Below are 24,390 nucleotides of genomic sequence, written 5' to 3'. Positions count from 1 at the left end.
TTTCTAGTCTCTGAGTCTCTGCCCTCCCGTAGTTGGAGATCTTTAATCCATGCCTGCAAGATAGTCCTAGTTGAAACTCCAAGTCTTCCTCACCAATTTACCCAATAGGCAACAACTTAGTCATTCTTTCTTCCAAATATTTCTTGTTCCTTCATTATGCTTAACTCCAGTTCAGGTCATGGTAAATCTGCAGCAAGAGTCAGCATACTAGAGTGTCAAAAATGTTCACACCTTGAATTGAGACAGTTTGCCCCTTGCTAGCTCTGTGGCTTGGGACAGATTACTTAATCTCTTTGAACTGTAAAGAAAAGGTATTGGTGCCATGAACCTACAGAGCCAGACAACATGAAACTAAGAATGCTTTTGCTTTAGGGTTCTTCCCTTCCAGGGGTTCCTTTCAAAGTCTCTGGTGGGGGAGCCCTAGCAATGTGTATTACTTAGTCATACCTTCTTGAAAATTTTGCAACAGTAAGATATGTTTGATGTCTGTCTTCCTCTGTTGTAATTCCCATCATCGTATGGAGTGGCCACAAACATTTCTGGGATCCAGATACAGGGAAATTCAGTTTGTTATACATTTTATTTGCATATGGAAAGATATAAGTATGTGTTTCACAATCACTTTGTCATATATGATTTATTTTTTTTTTGAGCTTTTATATTCGAGTTTATTCTTCATTTAACTTTTAAACACTACTATAGTTGAATATTAAAACAAAAGCAAGTAGTGAGCATATTATGATTATAGTCCTTCACTCAATCACTACTGCAAATAAAACACCAGCAGTGAGTGTTATTCACAGGCCCTACTAAGAGGTCTGACACTGAACACCACCCCGAGGATGATGTTCATCATCCTCATATGCTTCTCCATTGTAATGGCGCCGTCTTTCCTGATTTGGATCAAAGTCCACTAATTCTACCTGGTCCATTTCATCAGTCTCTTCTACTTCCTTCCTCTCAGGCAGAAGTTTTTCCAGCAAAGAGAGTTTATCAGGAGAGAGAAAGCCATTCTCAGGAAAGTTTACCTTAAATTCAATGATTAGGCGACCCTTTTCATATGGCCTACGGTAAATTGGCATGCCTTCATTTAGCACACACTTGATATCTCCATGCTTGACAATCTGACCTGGATGAGAAGTGATGACTATGGTTCGGTTGTCAAGAGTAGATATTGGCTTCTGGAAGCCACACAATGCCTCAACCAGCTGTATGTCCATACACATGAAAAGGTCTTCTCCTCGTCGAGTAAAAACAGCATGGTCCTTCTGATCTAAAACAATGATAATATCTCCTGGCTCCAGTCCTGGTTCTTGGTCTCCTTCACCATGGAATGTTATCTTCTGGCCATCTTTCATGCCTTTGTCAATATGAACTTCTAGAATTTTCTTTTCTCGAACTATCTTCCTTCCCTTGCAGCTTTTACATCTATCTTTAGGACTGATCCGCTCCCCATGGCCCTGGCACTCCATGCACACAGACTGAATTTGCTGAACCATTCCAGGTCCTATCTGATGAATTCTTATTTGCATTCCAGTACCTCGGCAATTGGGACAGCATTCTACTGCTCCTTTCTTACCACCTCGGCCTTCACATTTGTCACAAATCACATTCTTTTGCAGAGCTAGTTTTCTTGTTGCACCATTATATAAATCTTCTAAAGTTACTGTAAGTTGATGCACAACGTTTTTACCTCTCCTCTCTCTCTGCATCCTGCCTCCTCCTCCGAAAAACATATCAAAGATGTCCATGGGGGAGCCAAAACCAACACCTGCTCCACCTTCTTTAATTGCCTGTTCTCTTCCTTTGTCATATAATTCCCTTTTCTTTGCATCAGAGAGCACTTCGTAAGCTTGAGAAATCTGTTTAAACTTCTCGCCTTCATTTGGATTCTTATCAGGGTGGTACTTCAAGGCCAGTTTCCTGTAAGCCTTTTTCAATTCTTCTTGGGTGGCATTGGGTTTGACCCCCAAAACATCATAGTAAGTGGTTTCTTTCACCATTTTCTACAGCCGGTGAGCGGGCCGATGCCGGTGTGGGGGAGCGGGAAGGAGCGCGTTGCTGTGCGCAGCTCGGGCAGCCGCCGCTCCTCCGCCTTTCACCGAGCGTTCTGGAAAGTTCCCGTCATATATGATTTAATGTTACTTGCTTTCAGGAATATTCTTACTACAGAATATGGCATCAGAGGTATGTGGATACAGGAGAAAAATCAAGATTGAAATGTACAAAGCCAGAAGATAATTTGCACAAAACTCTTCCAATTAGATTTACAAATTTTTAATTAGAGGATTCTCATCCTGTAGAGAGCTATTTAAAGTGGAATAGGAATATATTCAGTAAGGCAGCAAATACCAATATGAATGTGTCATATGCTTTTTGCTCTATTTTGATAAATATTGTTTGAAATAGATACTTTCAGAATTCCTGTGTTTGTAGGACACAAACCAACACAGCAGTTATTAATAGAGAAGGCAATTATGTCTGTGGCAAGTATTAAAGAAATTTCAGGTGTTTCCTGATCAAGCAGGGACTCATCTTATCCTCAACTCTTAGCACTCACCCTCATTCTGTTTTTTTAAATCAAAGCCAACAGACCAAACAAGGGCAAGAATGGGGCTTTCCATCCCCAAACTGTCCCGAAGTATCTTGCTGCTGGTCACGTGGGCATATCATGCCTTCTGCATGAAACAGCTTCCCTCCAACTCCCACCCTCACTCTGCTCTGCACCGAGCATGTGCATGTATTCCCATCCATTGCCTGTCCTTCCTATTCCTCCTTCAGGGCTAACCTCAGATCATACTTTTCCCAGAAAGCCTTTCTGGAAAGCAGCCCTTCTCAAACTGGCTCACTGTCCCCCTTCTGGGGTGCATTGACCTGTGTCTTAACCCCATTGTAGACTTAGTCATTTTGAAGTTGTCTCTATGTTATATACGCCTGTTTCTCCTCTAGGTGCGAGACTCCTATGGCCAGGGACTGTGTCCTCCCCTCAGGATGGTGATCCAAGCACAGTGCCTGACACAGGAGAGGGACCAAATATTTGTTGTTTTAAACTTAGCACCAGAAGAGAAAAAGAGAGATGATTTCATTTTTTATATTATTGTAACCAGAGATCTTCTGAATGCAGTTAAGAATCAGTGTTACTCTCAACCCTTCTTGCTTAGTCATCTGTTCTTTCAGTTTTTCAGAACAAAATGCCATCAGTATTCTAAGGATAAGTGAATAGACACTGTGCTTTTTTCATGCCTGAGGATGCAGTCAGTCATAACAGGATGCTAATGTTTGCTGGAAACACCATCTCGCTGTTCTGTTAAGCCATTGTCCTTTGTATTCAGTTGTGTTTTCTCTAGATGTGCTCTTTTGCTATAAGCACGGATAGCTTCATCTAGGAAGCACATTTATTTTCTCAGACTACCTGTTTCTGGAACAGATCAGTTCAGTTCAGTTCAGTCACTCAATTGTGTCTCACTCTTTGCTACCCATGAACTGCAGCACACCAGGCCTCCCTGTCCATCACCAACTCCCAGAGTCCACCCAAACTCATGTCCATTGAGTTGGTGATGCCATCCAACCACCTCATCCTCTGGAACAGATCACATTCAGGGAATTCTTCTGTAACTGATCTCAGTATTTCTTTAGATTCAGGTTTTAAGTAATTATAAAAATTAGAACATGTGTGTAGTGTTAGAAAGACAGAACATGTGAAGAGGAAAGAAATAACAGAAAATCTATGCCTTCTGTCATTACAATAGGAAAAAAATCTAATATCTATTATATCAGATTTAGGGTTAGGTGGTGTATTACCATTTTGCATTCCTGGGTAAAGAATTACCTCAAAACAAGTATCTCCTTGATTGCAAACGGAATTGTGCATTTTCCTGTTGTTATGCTAACCAGCTGTATTTCTTATAGTACTCACCTGTTGTTTCAAGACCTGTTACTCCCTCCCCCGCCTCCACATGGGGTCTTGGCTGTGGCATGCAGAATCCTGGAATCCTTCCTTGAGCTAGTAGTCCTACAGTGGCACGTGGGATCCCACTTCCCCAACCAGGGATCTAACCCTCTCCCCTGCACTGGAAGGCAAATTCTTAATCAATGGACCACCAGAGAAGTCCCTATACTTTTAAAAGTATTGAGGACCGCAAAACTTTTGTTTATGTGGGTCATATCTTTTATATTTTTATCATATTAGAAATAAATAAATCTATCATATTAGAAATAAAAACTATGAAGTTTTAAAGTATACTTATTAATTGGTTGAAAAAACTTATTACATGTTTTCATATATAAAATTTTAATATAAAACAATGATTTTCAAAACAAAAAAAAATTTGAGAAGAGTGATATTGTTTTATATTTTCACATTTCAGTCTGAAACTTGTTAGAAGAAAACTGAATCCTCATCTTTGCTTTGGTATGCAATCAGTCAAATGTGTTGTTTTGGTTGAATTATAAGAAGAAAATTCAGTATCTCATAGATTTACAGTTGGAAAAGGGAGAATATTTTAATAATAGCCTTTCTAAAAAAGTTTTTTTTTGATACTACGCAAAACTCATCAAGTGACTGTTTCTTAAAACTTATTTTCAAAACAGAATCTGAAACCATATCAAGGAAATTTTGATCTTCTTTTCATTAAAATCCATTGGTGCCTCTAGGACTTTGAATAGATTTTTTACCCATGCATGATTTCAAAATGTCTAAGCTGCTTAGAAAATACTAGCTCACTGAGGTGTACAAAACTTCCAAATATTATCACATTTCATTACAAAGAATCAAAAAGTCAAATTTGTTAACATCACTAAGTTCATCAGAAAAGTCTTGAAGAACTGGAAAGCAGTTCAAGTTCACATTTTTCAATATTTTGATTTTCATTGAAAACTCAGACTTTTGTTACTGGCAACAAATTCAGTTGTTTTCCTTAAAGTGATAACTTACCTCAGTTTCAAGAAAATGTATGCCAAACAACTACGTTTGAATAACATAATTTGTCTATCAATTCTTTCGAGTACAAATGTTCCATGAGAAAAAAAATGGATAGTTCAGCTTTTCAAACAGTCATGAAATTCATGTTTAATTCAAACAGTCATGAAGTGCTTCCTCTAGACACTATTGTAATTTAGTATTCAGCAAAATGCTTTGTTCACGCTTCTCATTTTGTCACAGAGAAAACAACATATGTCCTCAAGGACTGAGGTTTAGTAAAATTCATAACATCATGGTTATTGCTTCTTCAAGGACATTGTTCAGTAAAATTGGCCTTTTTGTTCTGCTTTGTTAAGTTTTTGTTTTATTTACCACAAGCACAGAGTGGTGAAAAACAGTGACCACAAGTTTGGTGCTGCTGTCTTGGTTTATGCTAAGGCACCAGTAGGCTGCCCACCTTTGCTTTTGCACAATGTCAACACAGAGGGTCTAGTATCAAAAAATATAAATAGCTCATACAACTTGGTAGCAGAAAAGCAACCCAATTAAAAAATGGGCAGAAAATCTGAATGGACACTTTTACAAAGAAGACATACAGATGGCCAACAGGCACAGATAATGATGCTCACCATTGCCAATCATCAGGGAACTGAAAATCAAAACCACAGTGAGGAATCACCTTATAACTATCAGAATGACTATCATTAAGAAGACAGGGACTAAAAAGTATTGGCAAGGACTGGAAGAAAAGAACCCTTATGGAAAGCAGTGTGGAAGTTCCCCCCAAAATAGAACTTTCAGATGATCCAGCAATTAGACTTCTGGGTATTTCATTCAAAAAGTGAAAAAGTTAATTGGAAAAATATATTCACTTCCATTTTTTTGCAGCATTATTTATAATGGACATTATATGGAAGCAACCTAACTGTCCATTGATGGGTAAATGGATAAATAAGATGTGATACACACACACACACACACACACACACACACAGAAAAATCTCTTTTGGCTGATATGGCTTGGAGTGAAAGTCGAATGACACTTGTAGTTCTCTCTACAAGCTTTCCCTGGGAATACACATTTCTTTCACCAGGGGAGTATGAGCTTGCAGAACAGAAGCACTTATCCCGGCTAGTAGTCTGCAGGTATGAGGAAGAAAGGGATGATGCACAAGACTTTCAATAGGCTGCCTCCAACCACCGGAGAAACATGGACCCAGGCCGTTAACAATCAAGGAGGTAAATTTTCAAAGATTTGAGGAATAAGTGCTTCCTGACTGGCAATGATTATTGCTGCTGCTATTATCAACAGTAGTTGCTGGGGTCCAGCCCCGGTGGATCCAGGGTAATTCGAAGCAGGGACAGAGTCGGTGTCCTAGGAATTAATTTATTTAATTACAGATAAAAAGAGAGATCAGAAAAGAATAGTGTAGTAGGAAATTTTAGTGGAGAAAAAGAGGCTGAATAACTTGGTTTACGTGGAAAACCAATAAAACTCCAAGACAAGGAATTTGCACCATCTATGTAGGCCACTGGTGCCCGCTTGAATAGTGGAGGGTGCCCCGCCTTGGGCTCCCTCTCGCGTGGGTCTTAGAAGCCAGGGCAAGTAAGTAGACATGGCAAGCCTCCACGCTCCAGAGGAGGATTCAGCCAGAAAAGAAGAGAATGAGAAAAGACCACATGGGGGAAACCAGTCTTTCCAGGAACTGGTCCAATTTCTTTATTTTCAGGTTCGCTTATATACTTTTTGTTATACATAGGGATGAATACAGAGTAACGCGGGGTCAGCAGACCTGACCTTTATCAAAATCAGGTGCTGCATATAAAAGATCTTAGGGGTTTTACATCATCTTCTGGCCAGGGGGCCTACTAACATTTTATGACCCTTTCTTTCTGATAACAGTCAGTCAACCAGAAAACTTATTTTTTCCAGGGGTGATTTTTTCTTAAACCAGGTGCCACCCTCCGAAGGTACCAGATAAAGTTGTATTCCTATAGGGTGAGGGTGTAGTGGGTTACAATTAAGAAAGGAATTTACTTAGCCTAAGGTTTAACATGATTAATCTTAAAGGTTAATACTTATTGCTCCTATATGCCAGTTATATATTCATTAACATGTATAAGGGCAGGGGATTTAGCAGCAAACATTGGCCCAATAAATGAAAAACCCTTCACCAAGACGATTTTTATCTTTAGTAAAACCCAATGCTAACTAAGACTTTCAAAATACTCCAAACTCTCTGTGCTGTTTATGGTTGAGAGGTTGTAAACAATCATGTATGTAGTAGCAAGAGTGTGGATAATCCTGTCACACAAGCTAGTCTGCCAGCAGGGAGGTTTGACCTGAGACACCCTTGTCACGCCCAGGAATTTTTATTAACTGGAGCTGTAGGTTAACTCCTTCTCCTAGAGAGGTGGTGGCAGACAGCCCCCTGTAAAGTCAGAGGTATAGGTGAGAGCATGAAGCAGTAAAGTAGGCAGACTCTGGTTTTGGGGGTAGATGCTCGGGAACAGGGGGTTTCCTGAGGCTCGATCCCGCCTTTGCGTATGCCGCACCGCCTTCCTCATGACTTTTGCCACGGGCGGAGTTCCTTACGCTGGCTCCTGGCAAGTAGTAATAAACTATTAAAATAAAGTTAGAATTTATATTGGCCTATTGTATAAGGTAAGGATAAAAGTGAAAGTGTTAGTCATTTAGCCTTGTCTGGCTCTTTGTCAACCCATGGACTGTAGCCTGCCAGGCTCCTCTGCCCCTGGGATTCTCCAGGCAAGAATGCTGGAGTGGTTTGCCATTCCCCTTTCCAGGGGATCTTCCAGACCCAGGGATGGAACTAGGGTCCCCCATGTTTCAGGCAGATTCCTTACCATCTGAGTCACCAGGAAAGCCCATAGCTGACAGGATTTATTTGCTTTTATGTTATTATGACAATAATTGTATAAGTGACATGAAAGTTAAAAACAGGGGTAAGTGTCAGTCATTCAGTCTTGTCTGACTCTTTGTGAGCCCATGGACAGTAGCCTGCTAGGCTCCTCTGTCCATGGAATCTCCAGGCAAGAATACTGGGGTGGGTAGCCATTCCCTTCTCCAGGGGATCTTCCTGACCCAGGGATTGAACCTGGATTTCCTACATTGCAGGCAGATTCTTTACTGTCTGAGCCACTAGGGAAGCCCATAAGGTAAGGATATGACTAGATTTTTCTTCTAAATTGCTAGTCAACTATACCAATTAAAAAATTATGCTCCTTTTCCTGACACACATCTTATAATTCCCACTTTAAAAAATACAGTCTGTTTTAAGGCTTAACTATCAATTTTGTGACTGTCTCCAACTGTGTTGCAAATACACTGTACTCTTTATTTACTTTAATGTGTTTTATTAGCTTGTAAAACTACAAGTTTCTCCCACCTATTCCCACTACTAGTTGCATTATTTCTTAAGAAATTTCTTTGCTATCATTTCCTGATTATTCTTTCAGATGACATGTTTTTATCAAGAATATAAATTTCTATTATTTGAAAAAATTATTTTCTCCTTTTAAATATATCTTTGACCTCTTGAACCAGCAAATATATTGGGACCCAAAAGAGGGCACTGGCTCTTTTAGAAGAAAGTTGAAGATAAATTCCATTTGTCTCATTGTCATAAGCTGCTTTTAAAAACTTTGACATATTTGTATGGGTTTTTCATTTAGAATGTGAACTCATTCACCACTTTCTTACACTTTAAGGAACCCTCAATTTTCTCTCCTGCCAATGTTTGAGGTCATTGTGCCACACAGAAAGTCAAAGCTACTGTGACAATTCAGAAACATTTACCAATTGCAAGTACTACACAGCTGAGACCATGATAAACACTAGCTATACTGACTCTTGCAACAATTTTGTTAGGTAAGTATGTGTTAATGAGGAGGAAACTGACTCTCAGAAAGATTCATTTACTTATAAGTCAAGAATTTCTGGCTACTATTTCAGTGGAGTGATAATAAGATGGAGTATTTATCATGCACCTAGGGTAAACTTGAATTCCTACTGTCAATGAAACTTGTAAAAATGTAACTGAAGTAGGCAGAACTCTAATTTTATCCTTAAAGTCTTGCCCTTGTTTAATTTCCTCCGTTTGAGTTTGGGTGGACTCTGTAAATGTGATAACATATCATTCCTGTGATCCTGTGATTATCATGGTTTCTCTCCCCCCTCCCCCCCCCCCCCCCCCCCCGGGAATCTCATCAAGTCTTAACAGTGAGGAGTTAGAAGGAAAAAAAAAAAAAAAAGCCCCTTGTGGTTCTGGCTAGGTGAAGGGAAATTAACTATTTTGAAATGTGCTTAAAAAGAGTATTCTCCAGAAGAAAAAGCTATTCTCCAGGAGCAAATACATTACCAAAGCCTTATTCAATCTTGGGAAAAGAACTTTTACCCTCTTCTAGCTCCCTTTTGCTTTCCTGTCTTACTTTTAAAGAGTGGGAAAAAAAAATCTAAAAAGCACTTGTGAAGGTAACAGTCTGGAGCATTGGTTCTAAAAAAACTGAAATTTAATCAGAAGATTGTAAAATTCTTCCCCCTTACCAATAGCTTATCATCACATCAACAGGGCTCTAGAAAAATAACAAGTGGAAGAGCTGTAAGGCTCAGACTTTATTTTAGAAGAAATTTCTAGGGAAGTCTAAAGACAACAGGGGACAAAGACAAATACACTAGAGAAATTTAAACCCTCTGTTACCTACAGTTACAAAAAAAATTAAATATAGCCCAAGTCCTAGTTGTATTATGAAACCACACAATAAAGGCCTTTAACTTAGTTCTTACTACCCAGTGAATCACTGCTCTAAGCATACTTCAATAAAAAGACATATTAAAAGGCATAGTCTAAACAGACAAGTACTGCATTTCAGACTCTTTTGTTGACCATGATGGCTACTCCATTTCTTCTAAGGGATTCCTGCCCACAATAGTAGATATAATGGTCATCTGAGTTAAATTCACCCATTCCAGTCCATTTTAGTTCGCTGATTCCTAGAATGTCGACGTTCGCTCTTGCCATCTCCCGTTTGACCACTTCCAATTTGCCCTGATTCATGGACCTAACTTTCCAGGTTCCTATGCAATGTTGCTCTTTACGGCATTGGACCTTACTTCTATCACCAGTCACATCCACAACTGGGTATTGTTTTTGCTTTGGCTCCATCCCTTCATTCTTTCTGGAGTTATTTCTCCACCGATCTCCAGTAGCATAAAACTGGGGAGTTCCTCTTTTGGTATCCTATCATTTTGCTTTTTCATACTGTTCATGGGGTTCTCAAGGCAAGAATACTGAAGTGGTTTGCCATTCCCTTCTCCAGTGGACCACACTCTGTCAGACCGCTCCACCATCACCTACCCATCTTGGGTGGCCCCACAGGGCATGGCTTAGTTTCATTGAGTTAGACAAGGCTATGATACTAGTGTGATTAGACTGACTAGTTTTCTGTGGTTATGGTTTCAGTGTGTCTGCCCTCTGATGCCCTCTTGCAACACTGAACTGAACTGAAAGAGACAAAGGAATCATCAGTACCAGACTCAGATATGACACAGATATAGAAATTATCAGGCAGAGAATTTAACTAATTATTAATATGCTAAGCATTCTGATGGAAAATGTATAGAACATTCAATAACAGATGGCTAATGTAAGTAGAGAGAAACTCTAACAAGGAATCAAAAAGATATACTAGAAAAAAAAAAACTAACAGAAATAAATAATGAATTTGATGGGCTCATCATTAGACAAGGGAAGAATCAGTGAATTTCAAGATATATCATATGAAACTTGCCAAAGTGAAATGCAGAGAAAGAAAAATGGGAAACAAACAAACAAAATCTGGAACATCCATGAACTGTGGGACAATTTTTAAAAATGTAGTATGTACATAACTGGAACACACACAAAAAAAGAAGAGTGAAGAGAGGAAATATTTGAAATAAAAATGGCCAAGAATTTTCCAAAATGAATGACAGCAAATCATAGACCCAGGAATCTCAAAGAACATCAAGCAAGCTAAATATCAGAAAGAAAAAGAACTCAAAACAAGCCTCACATAGGCATGTCATATTCAGAAAGAAGAAAGCCAAATTCAAAGAGAAAGCTTTGGGTGGGGGAGGGGGGGTGGCAACAGAGCAAGGAAAAAACACTTCAAATATATAGAAACAAGTATAAGAATTACAGTGGATTCTGTGGAGCCCTGTACCAAGGTCACAGGATAAAAATCTCTGGAACTGACCAAGTCCCACAGCAACTGTTGCCATGAGCCTCTGGATCCAAACCAGCCAGTTCCCTGATCCTGTATCAGGTAAAATGCTCACCCTATAGCACCCTAACCAATCACCTAATGCCACCATTCCAGTAGGAATTTTCTGTCTTGAGGCTATAAAAATTGGTTGCTAGCCTGTGAAAGGTTCAGCTCTCCCTTGAGCTGGTCTGCTGTTCTAACAGTGTCTCCACTCTAATAAACTTTATCCTCTTTTCATTCTGCCTCATGGCTGGAAATTCTTTTCCAACTCACGCACAGACCACTACAGATTTCTCATCAGAAACCATGTGGGCAAGGACTACAAGAATGAAATACTTATGGTTTTGGGAAAAAATTCTTACCAATCTGGAATTCTGTATCCAGGGGAAATTATTGTCCAAAAGTGAAGGAAAAATAAAAGCTTTCTCAAGTAAACAATTAGGACTTCATCACCAGCAGAGCTGACTTAAATGAAATGTTAAAAAGGAGTTATTTAGGGGAAAGGAAAACTAAGTAGGTCAGAAACTATAATTACAAAAAGCAACAGTGTTAGATGAGCATAAAGGTAAAATAAAATCTTTAACTTTAAAATTTTTAACTGATATAGAAGATTACCATCTAAGGTAATAACAACAAAGAATTGGCTGGTTATAACATATAAATAAGAAAATTAATGACACCAATGTCATAAGATGGAAGGTAGGAATTGAGAATAACCTGCTATGTCACCTTCTCTACCTGTGAAGTGGTATTTAAGTGTTTTTAAATGTACCCTGAGAATATTTGTAAAGGAAAATTACAAACTTTAAGGCAACCACTAAAAAAATTGAAAAATAACTATAATATTTAAGACATGAAAAATAATGGACTTATGTAAAATGTTCAATTAAAACTAGAAAAAAGGGGGAAGAAAAAAACAAGTACAATGGAATGAAAAATAATTACTAACATGATAGGTATTTATCCAACTATATCGATACTCTCTTTAAATGTGAATAGCCTAAACTTACCAATTGAAAGTCAGAGATTCTCATAGCGGATAAAGAAATAAAACCCAATTATCAGTTCAGTTCAGTCACTCAGTCATATCCGATTCTTTGTGACCCCATGGACAGCAGCATGTCAGGCTTCCTTGTCCATCACCAACTCCGGGAGCTTGCTCAAACTTACGTCCATTGACTCAGTGATGTCATCCAACCATCTCATCCTCTGTCATCCCCTTCTCCTGCCTTGAATCTTTCCCAGCATCAGAGTCTTTTCAAATGAGTCCTCTTCACATCAGGCAGCCTAAGTGTTGGAGTTTCAGCTTCAGCAACAGTCCTTCCAATAAATATTCAGGACTGATTTCCTTTAGGATTGACTGGATTGACCTCCTTGCAGTCCAAGGGACTCTCAAGAGTCTTCTCCAGCATCACAGTTCAAAAGCATCCCCTCTCCACCTCAGGATCGTGAGGGAAAGGAATATGGTCATTTTTTTTTTTTAATTTCCTAGTGCTCTGTATACTTTTCTCTTCCATCATCTGAGTCTTCAGGGTCGAACCTGATGAAGAGAAGCTTAAAGGAAAAGGGTCAAGATGAAGATATTCAAATACAGGCAGTTTCTCAGGCGTATGTGGGTTCCTTGGAAACCTCTGAACTGCAGTTTCTCAACACGGGCAATATACTCCCCAGCTGAGGTCTTGTGACCCCCTACTCAACTACTGTCTCTCGTGGTTCATCCTGTAGTCACATTGTCCTTGTAGGAGACCCCCACTGGGAGAAATGGTTTCTAGAAACTTGAGGCTCTCTACCTTTGGAGGTATCTACTTGGCCAACAGGAGCAGTAGTCTTTTTTTTTTTTTTCACACTTAAAGCTGAATAGATTTATTGAAGTCACTTTATATTTACAATCTACTTGGCCAACAGGAGCAGTATTCTTGCCATAAACTTTTCTGTAAGCGGGGTTGCTCACACCACTCCTTGGCTCACTGCCTTCCCTTTACAAGCTTTTCCCACTGGCTCCCTGACTTTAGAGCTCTTCACATAGAAGAAGGGGCCAGTATATGCCCACATTTCCTAAACCGGAGGAAACTCCATCACCTTCTCCTCGGAGCTCTTCCACTGCATTCACTCCCAACCTGCAGGTTGAATAGAGATGGTCTACAGATTTCCAGAGTTTAGCTATTCCTTCTTTAGGGGGTCCCCAAAGGTTTAAGGCAGGAAAGGGAGAAAAAAGCTCAGTATCCTCCACTCCCACGTAAGCTCTTTACTGAATTCTCTCCAAGAATCTCCAGTCCTCACTTATAAAGACTGGAGGTATTAATTGGGGTAGAGAGCAGAGGACAGCTTAGCTACTTCTGAGTGGGTCCATAGAGAAAACATCTTTAGACTGTCTTTAGAGAGTGAGGGTTCTTGTACCCATTCTCCACAGCTTTAGAATTGGACAACTACTCTAGGGTAACAGAATAAATTTCATTTCCACAGAGTTTTCTCTCCCTGAGTAATGTCTACAACTGTTGAATAAGTAAATATATGTAACACATATTGCTAGACATATTGCTAAGAGCTTAACGCGTGTGTACCAATTTAATCTTTACTACAATTCTATGAAGTAAGGATATTTGTCATTTTACAAATGCATACAATAAGACAAATGGATTAAGCGAGTTGCTCAAAGTTAACCAGGTAGTTATTGCCAGGGCTGGAATGCAAATCCCTTTAATCTGCCTCAAAAATTCATGCTCTTAACCCATAAGCCATCCTGCCACATCAGTATGCCACTGTAGTTCCCAGGATTTCTCAGTCCATAAAGAATTGTGGAATTTTTTTCACCCCTGACAGGAAGCATGAATTAATGGAAAAGATCATAGGAAAGCTGAAGTTTACCTTTCAGTTCAGTTCAGTTCAGTCTTTCTGTCCTGTCTGACTCTCTGTGACCCCATGGACTGCAGCACGCCAGGCCTCCCTGTCCATCACCAACTCCAGGAGCTTACCCAAACCCATGTCCATCGAGTTGGTGATGCTATCCAACCATCTCATCCTCTGTCGTCCCCTTCTCCTCCTGCCTTCAATCTTTCCCAGAATCAGAGTCTTTCCCAATGAGTCAGTTCTTTGCATCAGATAGCAAAAGAAGTTTACTTTTATAACAGTTATTTAATAAAGAGCAACAATCTATTGAGTGGTACTGTCACCTGGGAAGTTACAGGACTGTAGGAGAAGACAAAAATAGACATGGAATCTATCCTGATGGAAGTGATATTATGAGGCGGTCTTTCTCAAACTGTTGGCTATAACCATTACTAAGTAGTAAATCAGTTTTGTGCAACAAGATCTACATTAGTTTGTTTTTTTTATCGGTTCAGTCGCTCAGTCGTGTCCGACTCATTGCGACCCCATGAATTGCAGCACACCAGGCCTCCCTGTCCATCACCAACTCCCAGAGTTCACTCAAACTCATGCCCATCTAGTCGGGGATGCCATCCAGTCATCTCATCCTCTGTCGACCCCTTCTCCTCCTGCCCCCAATCCCTCCCAGCATCAGAGTCTTTTCCAATGAGTTAACTCTTCGCATGAAGTGGCCAAATTACTGGAATTTCAGCTTTAGCACCATTCCTTCCAAAGAAATCCCAGGGCTGATCTCCTTCAGAATGGATTGGTTGGATCTCCTTGCAGTCCAAGGGACTCTCAACAGTCTTCTCTAACACCACAGTTCAAAAGCATCAATTCTTCAGTGCTCAGCTTTCTTCACAGTCCAACTCTCACATTCATACTTGACTGCTGGAAAAACCATAGCCTTGACTAGATGGACATTTGTTGGCAAAGTAATGTCTCTGCTTTTGAATATGCTGTCTAGGTTAGTCATAACTTTTCTTAAAAAAGGATTTTTTTAATCTCATAAAAGGATTAAGTGTCTTTTAATTTCATGGCTGCAATCACCATCTGCAGTGATTTTGGAGTAAAAAAAAAAAAAAAGTCTGACACTGTTTCCACTGTTTTCCCATCTATTTCCCACGGAGTGATGGGACCAGATGCCATGATCTTTGTTTCCTGAATGTTGAGCTTTAAGCCAACTTTTTCATTCTCCTCTTTCACTTTCATCAAGAGGCTTCTTAGTTCCTCTTCACTTTCTGCCATAAGGGTGGTGTCATCTGCACATCTGAGGTTATTGATATGTCTCCTGGCAATCTTGATTCCAGCTTGTGCTTCTTCCAGCCCAGTGTTTCTCATGATGTACTCTGCACATAAGTTAAATAAGCAGGGTGACAATATACAGCCTTGATGTACTCCTTTTCCTATTTGGAACCAGGCTGTTGTTCCATGTCCAGTTCTAACTGTTGCTTCCTGACCTGCATATAGGTTTCTCAAAAGGCAGGTCAGATGGTCTGGCATTCCCATCTCTTGAAGAATTTTCCACAGTTTAGTGTGATCCACACAGTCAAAGGCTTTGGCATAGTCAATAAAGCAGAAATAGATGTTTTTCTGGAACTCTCTTGCTTTTTTGATGATCCAGCGGATGTGGGCAATTTGATCTCTGGTTCCTTGGCCATTTCTAAAACCAGCTTGAACATCTGGAAGTTCAGGGTTCATGTATTGCTGAATCTTGGCTTGGAGAATTTTAAGCATTACTTTACCAGTGTGTGGGCTGAGTGCAATTGTGTGGTAGTTTGAGCATTCTTTGGCATTGCCTTTCTTTGGGATTGGAATGAAAACTGCAGTTTTCCAGTCCTGTGGCCACTGCTGAGTTTTCCAAATGTGCTGGCATATTGAGTGCAGCACTTTCACAGCATCATCTTTCAGAATTTGAAATAGCTCAACTGGGATTCTATCACCTCCACTAGCTTTGTTCGTAGTGATGCTTTCAAAGGCCCACTTGACTTCACATTGCAGGATGTCTGGCTTTAGGTGAGTGATCACACCATTGTGATTATCTTGGTCTTGAAGATCTTTTTTTTTTGTACATTTCTTCTGTATTGTTGCCACCTCTTCTTAAAAAAACACAAAAACTAGTATAGAATGAAACAGAAATTATTAGAGTGTGTAACATCTAGTAAGGGTGAATTTTGTTCGTCATATCCTCGTGTGTGTGCGGGATAATAATACTGGAAAACTATTATTTCTGATTGTGGCCGTGTGTGTCAGAAAAGGGCACTGGACTTCACAGGGTGGTCTTGAAGATTAAAGAGGTCATTTTATGTACGTATGTATATGTACATACATATGCATACACCACACACATGCATATATACACATGTAAAGCTGATGCCTTCTTTTTCCAAAATATAAGGATATAAGGATTCAGGTCATTTTATAGAAAGATACAGAAAAAGAAAGCTATTGTCAATTCAAAAATGATGTAGAGAGACAAGAAGGTAGTGACACATCTTAGAACCAGGAATGAGGGTGTATGCATGCTAAGTTGCTTCAATCATGTCTGACTCTTTGCAACTCTGTGGACTATAGCCTGCCAGCTTCTCTGTCCATGGGATTCTCCAAGCAAGGGTACTGAAGTGGGTTACCATGCCCTCCTCCAGGGGACCTTCGTGACCAGGAATCGAACTGAAGTCTCTTATGTCTCTTTCATTGGCAAGTGGGTTTTTTACCACTAGTCCCACCTGGGAAGCCTCAGATATGAGAGTGAACTTTCTCAAATGTATTCCATGAAGTTCTAAATACTGGTAAACTGGAGGACCCAATTTTAGCTTTAATTTTTGTAGTTAAAGAAGAAGAAAGGGAAGCATCAGCTCCATCAGTTATCTGAAAGATCAATGCTCAGGGTTGCACGTAGTACACACAGGGGGACCAGGGTTCTAATTAACAGTAAACTCTAAAATGCAATGCACAGTCTCACTGCAACAAGTAGACACTTAGCTCCATGACTAATTCGGGTAATTAATTAAGGCTATTGCTCTTCTTCTTATCCTGTTCTATAATACTCTTCAAGCTCAGATACACAAAGAAAAGAATTGCCTTATAAGTCTTAAGAAAAGCCAGGGAGAGTGAGATTTGAACACAAATTAAAATCAACACAGAACCTACACCCCACAATTGTCAAATCTAAATAAGCTTTCTTAGGAATTTGTTCTTCAGGTAACAATTCTACAAGCTGTCATACGATTGTAATCCATACAATTGTAATATGTAAATATAACTTTTGCCTCTTAAAACTAGCAAAATTTGTGCTCATAGGAAATAAAACTTCCTTAAAACACATTTACCACAAATTGCATAAGAACAAAAACTCACTACTTAATAAAATTGCAAAAATATAGCAGTCTTCAACTAGCAGAAAATGAGATATCTTTGGCTCATTATGAGTGTCTCTTAAACCCAGTTCCATAGATAAAATGTCAAATTACTAACCCAGGTTACTCATAATCAAATTAAAAAATGATGGAAATCAATTTCCGTAGAGGAGAAAATGAAAGTTTTAAAGGACACAGAACAAATCTATTGAAATGAGCTGCTCTGGGGCTGCCTGGTGGTTGTTATGATCTAGAGAAAGAATTTGACAGGATTTTAACTTTCAAATCTTTATCCTATTGCCTATAAATATACCAACTTCCTGAGAAGTATTGACAGTACGTGTTTAGAATATATTTTAAACAGATGCCTTCACTTGACTACTAGCTGTCATGGGTCCTAAATCAGTGCTTCACACCAGTCCTAGCGACATTTTGATATGCCAGCATAGGGACAATACCAGATTATTCACTCCGTGGTTGCATTCCTCTGATTCCATCTTAGTTCCCTCTCAGTCTTCCAAAGACCAAACCAGCAGCACAGTGGAACTGTCTGAAGAAGCAGAAATCCTTGTGCATGGAAGGGATTCCCAAAGGAGTAGGGTTTGTTCTACTCAAGTTTCATAAAACAAACAAAAAAACAAGTTCTATCTTCTTATGTGGTTGTCTAATTGAGAGTTCCTGAAAATTCTATTTTCTTTGACTTGGTTTAGAGAACACCCCTTGCAAGACGTGGTGAGAGGGTGGAAGAAAGGCTAGGTGTGCCTCGCACATGTTGCCAGAAGGGCCTAGTTACAGCATCTACCAGCTTGGTGTTCAGAGCAGGACTCTGATAAAGGTAAGTGACAATAGCATTTAGATTCCTTACATACCTGGTGAACAGAACGGGTTTATCTTACAGAACATTCTGGGACTGACTGCATTGTTCTCTCATCATGTCCTGTAGGCATCTCCATCGTCAGACATTCCCCTCAAAATCATCTTAGGTCCTGAAGCTTTTCGTTATGCCTCTTTCCAGTACTTAGGGCTTGCTTTCAGGCTTTAGTCCAGCTCAGTCTAATGTAAAACGTCAGTCTTATACTCTATAGTCACTATAGTAATCTTATGATGGCTTGGAAACTTCAGTGGGCAGGAGGGATGGCCAGTTTCCCCTCCTGCCATTCCAGTTCTGCTGTTTCCACGCCTTGCTCCCTTCTCTGGGGTGCTGCAGCCAGAAGGTAGGTGTGGGGAGAGACACAGACCTCCACGTCCCTTCCGACGGGTGCGGTTGTGGGCTGACAGCAGGGGCCTCTGTGAGGCGGGCTCTTGGAGATGCTCTTGGAGCACATCGTGAGTTTCTACGGGAGGCTTCCTGTGCAGTCTTCTGAAATGGTGAATGACTCTTCCAAACAGGGCAAAGTACAGTCTTCCCTTTATTTATTCAGGAGTTGTATTCCCTAAATATAAGAGGATTTTGAAAAGGCACCCAAAATACTAGGCGTTTTCATGTACAGTGAAGTTAAGCTCTGGGCTCAGGGAGGTATAAAGAGTCATTTCAGCAATGGGACATCTGAAGGGGGCTGGGGGAAGTGGGACAGCTCTCTCCTGTGTGGGAGAGCCCTATGTGTGGCAGGATGTCAAGCATCTCTACCTCCTCCCACTAAATGTCAGGGGTGGCACCCCCACCCCCTCATCATTGTGACAGACAAAATTACCCCTTCAAATTTCCAGAAACACCACACTGGGGGTTGCACTGCCCTCAGTGAGGCCTCTAGCAGTTACTTTTTGAGCATGAGGACACATTATCGCCCCTTCTAGTTGAATCTTGAAGACAAGGTCCTGACTAAGGAAATCACTACAAGGAATTTCAGATTAAGCTACACTTACTGTGATATGCGCTAAGAATACAGATTCTCACAAAACTGTGATAGGGTAAACATTTGCAAATGAGGAAACTCAGGATAGCTAAGTAGTTTATCAGAGGCCATTCAGTTCACAAGTGGCAACATCATAGTTTGAATCAGTCTTCTGACTCCAATGTATCACAACAACTCAGCTGGATTTATATGAGAAAGATAGAGCAAAGAAAAAAGAAAAATCACGTTATAAAATGGAGCCACAGATCAACTTTATACTCATAAAACACTTGCCATAGAGTTCCATAGACTGCCTAAGGCTGGCCCACAAATTTTGGCCTGAAATAAAAAAGGGAAACATTTTCAGTGACATGATTCACAAAATCTAAAAGATAAAGAGAATCACTATGCTTAATTTTATTCTCACCTTTCTTTCTAAACTTCTGTTGTTCTAAGTATCTATTGCCCTCACTTAGCATTTAGTATGAGGTAGTTTGTAGTTATTTTTCTCTCTGTACATGTTCTCTTAACTGCAGATTCTCAGAGCGGAGAGCATTCTTTCTTGTTTTGCAGTTTTTAGTGCATACATCATTCGAGTTCTGCAAGTCAATGAGTTTTTTCTTCTTTCATTTTGTCATTTTTATAAGAAACTCTAATAGAATACAGATTGTCCTAATTGAAGCGGAGGTAGAGGTCCAAGCCCCTTTTTGTCACCATCCCCTGCACCTTCCTGCATACCCATGCACACCCATGCACACCCATGCACACCCAGGCCCCACCTGCTGTGAACACACCGAGCTCTGTGGAGCACACTTTCAGGAAGGGGGCACTGTCAGTTTTCCTGGAGAAGGCAATGGCACCCCACTCTAGTACTCTTGCCCAGAAAACTCCATAGATGGAGGAGCCTGGTGGGCTGCAGTCCATCGGGTCGCGAAGAGTCAGACACGACTGAGCGACTTCACTGCCAGTTTCAGCAGGAAGATGAGCAGCTGCGTTTCCTGCGCAGCCTCTCACCCAGAACAGCAGGCATTCCTCGCTCCCCTTGTCTTTTCTGGCCAAGGTGGGGGAAAGCATTTTTCCTGTCTCTCGCAGTGTCAGGGGACCTTGTTGGTTTGAACTCAGCCTACCCCTTTCTAAACTGTTCCTTCATTGAATTCCCACCAGTTCTACCCCATGACTGTGCTATTTGCTTCCTGATAAACAGCAATTCACCACAAATCAATAAAAACCCACTTGTGAAGAACCAATCTGCGGACTCACTGAAGTGGTTTTCCTCAAGATTTTCTCCCCACTCTATTTCTTCCTCCCCTCTTCCTCAATCCCTCCCCAACCCCTGCATCTGCCTAGCCGCTCCCTCTTTTGCATCTTCAGGCTGTCCTAGACTCACCTTAAATTGTCCTTTGGGGGAAAATTAACTTTCAGTTGGCTCGCTTTAAATAAGTTTGCCTTTGGCTAATTGATTTTCAGTGAACTGAGCATTCAGAATCTTGCTTTTTCTGATAATTAACTGTCAGTTAATTTGACTTTTTTTAGAACTTCCTCCGAACTCTCTTTGAAAAACATTGTAGAAGGTTGATTTTGTAAAAAGAAAAAAAATGATGATGCTGTTGATGACAAACTTTCTCTTTAAAAAGCATTCATTTACTTGAGGCTGCACTGGGTCTTCGTGGTGGCACACAGGCGCTCTAGCTGTGGGATCTGGGCTCAGTAGTTTCAGCACATGGGCTTAACTGTTCCACAACATGTGTGACCTTAGTTCCCCAACCAGGATTGAACCCATGTCCCCTTCATTGGAAGGCAGATTAACCACTGGACCACCAGGGAAGTCCCTAACTTCTCTAGAGCCTGCATTCTCCTCTCCATCCTCATCACTGCTTTTCAATATCCTGATTTATCTCTTGCCTGGCTCCAACCCAGTCCCCCACATGCTAACTTCTTCTTTCTAAAATACAGATCTAACTATATCTTTTATCTGCTTTAACTATTCCAATGGGTTCTTAATACCTGTTGGAGAGATGGTAAATGCTCATCCTTGGCAACGAACTCTTCTTTGACATTCTGGTTCCTGATTATTCCTGTCTAATCCCACACGACACCCATACCCTGCGTTACCACCTATTGATCGACTTGCAGCGCGTAGCAGCATTTACAGAACGGAAGGAACTTTTTTGTGCTGTTCTTTCTGCTTGGAAATCCTTTATACTCTAACTTCCTGATACATACGTCTTCCCTGTTTTGATCAGGGATCATCGTGGTAGCCAGGTTTTAGCTGCTATGCTGCTGCTGCTGCTAAGGTGCTTCAGTCGTGTCCGACTCTGTGCGACCCCATAGACGGAAGCCCATCAGGCTCCCCCCGTCCCAGGGATTCTCCAGGCAAGAACACTGGAGTGGGTTGCCATTTCCTTCTCCAACGCATGAAAGTGAAAAGTGAAAGGGATGTCACTCAGTCATGTCCAATTCTTAGCGACCCCATGGACTCCAGCCTACCAGGCTCCTCTGTCCATGGGATTTTCCAGGCAAGAGTACTGGAGTGGGGTGCCATTGCCTTCTCCGTTTAGTTGCTATAGGCTAGTAATAAAAAAATCCACAAATTTTGTTTGATTGCAACTGTCATTTATCTCAAGCTCACAAGTTTGCAGGTCAGCTAGGGAAGCTCTGTTTCAGGCTGTGGCTCACAGCTACCCTTCATGTCCCTTGGTATGGGACCTGTGGTTACCAGGTGCCTTTTTCCCTCCTGGTTGATGCCAGGGCAAGAGAAGCAGTCAATCACTAAAGCACATTTAAAGCTCGTTAACATTCCATTGTTCAAGGTGAGGCATATTGCCAAGCACAAAGCCAATGGGATGGAAAAGTTTACTTAACCTATTTCATAGTCAGAGTTACAGTTATGTCCCATGGATGCGTAGTTCTGTTTGAGAGAGGTAGTAAAAACCCCGGGGACTATAATTCAATTGGTCCTAGTTATCTTGGCATGAAGCTTCCTCTAACTAGCCTAGCCCTCAACAGAAGAGCTGCTTCTTTCCTGTGGATCCACTCCACCATAAATTCTATGATAGCATCTAAACAATAGACATAATTCTGTGATAGCATCTTAACAGTGAATATCTGTCTTCTTCTGTTAGGTTATAAATTCTTATTTTATTCCTCTTTTGTGTTCACCATTTATCACAAACCCTGGCAGACATTAATAAATTGTTGTTGAATCAATTATTCAGTTTTATCACTAAATACATTGAGCAGAAGAGCATAAAGAGTCTAACTGGATCATGGCAACCTTCAACCAGACACAAACAAGTTGTGGATCATTTAATCAAGTTCATAAAGAGAGGAGGACTTTTATAACCCATCTGTCTTTGAATGATGTTGCTGCTGCTTAGTCACAAAGTTGTGTCTGACTCTTTGTGACCCCATGGACTGCAGCCCACCAGGCTCCTTTGTCCATGGAATTCTCCAGGCAAGAATACTGGAGTAGGTTGCCATTTCTTTCTCCATGGGATCTTCCCAACCCAGGGATCAAACCTGAGTCTCCTGTGTCTCCTGCATTGGCAGACAAACTGTTTACCACTGAGCTACCTGGGAAGCCCCTGTCTTTGAATATGTACAATAAAGATAGACAAAGCAAAGAGGTGACACTTGGGACAGTGTGCTTGGTTTCTTGTCAGCAATGGTGCAAATGTTCAATTTTTTTTTAATCCAGACAGTGGGTGGACATGGTGGAAGAGAGGGTCAGGGGAAATGTGGTGAGGGGCTGTCAGGAGGAGGAAAACTCAGATAAGAAAACAGTCTTTTTTCTTAAACAGACTGTATTCATGAGAACATTTTGTGGTGCTCTTTAAATAGGAAAATAGCTACTTTTAAAGCAAAAATCAGTCTGCTGACAAAAGAAAAATGTTCCTTGGTTATAAGGTTTTATAGTTAATGCACAACAAACTTAAAAAGATCTCAGAAATATTGTACAGTGTTTATTTGTAAGATGAGATTAAATATATTTGTGAAACCACATTTTAATTAACATAACATTATATTTTCAACAGGCCATAATATGTTTCACAGGAATGTAATTTCCAATGTTTACTCAAGCTCTTTAAAGTGAATATTGATTATAATTTCTGCTTTTTTACCAAGTAATCACTCATTATGCCTCATTTAGTTAGATTGTGTAAGATGGGGGAAATACTGCCAAATCAAAAAGAAACTAGAGGTTTAAAACTAAAATATCAAGCTCTTTTAATTTCTTATTCATTGTAAGACTATTTTTTCACTATCTGCCTCTCAGGCCCAGCAAAAGAGGCATAAGACTAGAATTAACCTACTGTAATTCTCTGGATTCAGTATTATTATTTTTTTTTCATCATCTCTAAACTTGCAGAGTTTTCTCTGCAGAGTTAGGTCCCCTAGAGGCTAAGAAAGACCTCAAAGTAAGAGTTCAGATTGCCTGACAAAAATCTATTTTCCTTTGAGCTTTAATTTTTAATCTTTCCTGTTGGAAGATAAAAACTATTAAACTCCTAAACTTCTACGAAGGGTTTTCTTGCATTTAGTGTCATTTCTTACTGACCTCAACCTGTCTGGATCCAATTTCCACCACCTTCACTTCACCCAATCTGCTTTCATCAGAATTACCAAAAATCTTCCTGGCCTTCTCCAAGGTCAGCACTTAATAATCAGTGTTCCGCATTCATCTGGCTTAGTATGTTTTCTCCTCTACCCACTGTTTTTCTGATGACTTAGCTTGACCCTTAACCATACCCCCATGGCTTCTGTTCCCATCTTTTTGCTTCTATCAAATTCATCATGGCAACTAAGACAACCTCTTCCCTGGTTACCCAGTCCCCTAGCCCCAGATCAAGGTAGTTACGGCCAACCAGTCATATCCATGTAGTAGTTTCCAATGAAATTCAAATTCAATTTGTTCCACACTTGGTGATATCACCATCCACATACATGGATCAGAAATGTGAAAACCTTTCTTGACTCCTTTTTCTCCTTTGCCCATTATTTCCAATCAATGATTAATGAATTTTTTCCCCTTAACATTTCTTGAATAAGCCTATATCTTTTTGTCTTAGCTGCCATTGCCTAAGGTCAGGGTCTCATCAACTCTCACCTGACTTGTAAATATCAACTCATCCCCAAATCATTTTCTATGCTG

General features: G+C 40.3%; 1 pseudogene; it reads right to left on the bottom strand.

Moving 5' to 3' along the window:
• Nucleotides 1-654: 654 nt before the first annotated feature.
• On the bottom strand, nucleotides 655-2,117 carry LOC138442085 (dnaJ homolog subfamily A member 1 pseudogene; annotated as a pseudogene).
• Between the last annotated feature and the right edge of the window lie 22,273 nt (nucleotides 2,118-24,390).

The sequence above is a fragment of the Ovis canadensis genome, chromosome 6, assembly GCF_042477335.2.
Source record: "Ovis canadensis isolate MfBH-ARS-UI-01 breed Bighorn chromosome 6, ARS-UI_OviCan_v2, whole genome shotgun sequence".
Classification (NCBI taxonomy): Eukaryota; Metazoa; Chordata; class Mammalia; order Artiodactyla; family Bovidae; genus Ovis; species Ovis canadensis.
This window is presented reverse-complemented; position numbering and strand designations above follow the sequence as displayed.